An 849-nucleotide genomic window follows, 5' to 3' on the forward strand; every position below is an offset into this window, starting at 1 on the left:
CTTCTATCAGGTTCAGTGTGTTCAGATTGATATTGAGGTCTTTGATCCATTTGGACTTGAGTTTTGTGCATGGTGATAGATATGGGTCTATTTCCATTGAATTATTTCACTTCATGCTCTGAAACCTAGAAATTCAGTAAATGATGCAAAAGTGACCTTACTTTTGAGCAACAAATTCTCACTTACCCCTAACCCAGGAGTTTCAGAGTTTCTGCCACCATGTACAAAACATATCTAACTAGTTTATTAGTTTGTAAGAAAGATTATAATCTTGACCTTCCATATTCTTGACAATTATTTGAAGTAAATTGAAGAGTGGGAAGAATGGTAGCAGAGTGTGAATGTTAGTTGCTATTTCCTTCTTTTCTCATTTCCTTCCTTCCTTCCTTCCCTCCTTCCTTTTTTCCTTCCTTCCTTCCTTCCTTCCTTCCTTCCTTCCTTCCTTCCTTCCTTCCTTCCTTTCTTTCTTCTTTCCTTCTTATTTTTGAAACAGTGCCCCTCTACAAAGTCTTAACTGTTCTAGAACTCTTTTTGTAGACCAGGTTGGTCTCAAATTCACAGGGTTCTGTCTGCTTCTACTTCCTGAGTACTGAATTAAAGGTGTGAGCAACTATGCTCAATTTTCTCTCTTTTTTATTTTTATTTATTTTTTATTTTTTAATTTATTTATTTATTAAAGATTTCTGTCTCTTCCCCGCCTCCGCCTCCCATTTCCCTCCCTTTCCCCCAGTTAAGTCCCCCCCTCCTCATCCCTAAGAGCAATCAGGGTTCCCTGACCTGTGGGAAGTCCAAGGAACCCCCACCTCCATCCAGGTCTAGTAAGTTGAGCATCCAAACTGCCTAGGCTCC

The sequence above is a fragment of the Microtus ochrogaster genome, chromosome 16 (assembly GCF_000317375.1).
Source record: "Microtus ochrogaster isolate Prairie Vole_2 chromosome 16, MicOch1.0, whole genome shotgun sequence".
In the NCBI taxonomy this organism is placed as follows: Eukaryota; Metazoa; Chordata; class Mammalia; order Rodentia; family Cricetidae; genus Microtus; species Microtus ochrogaster.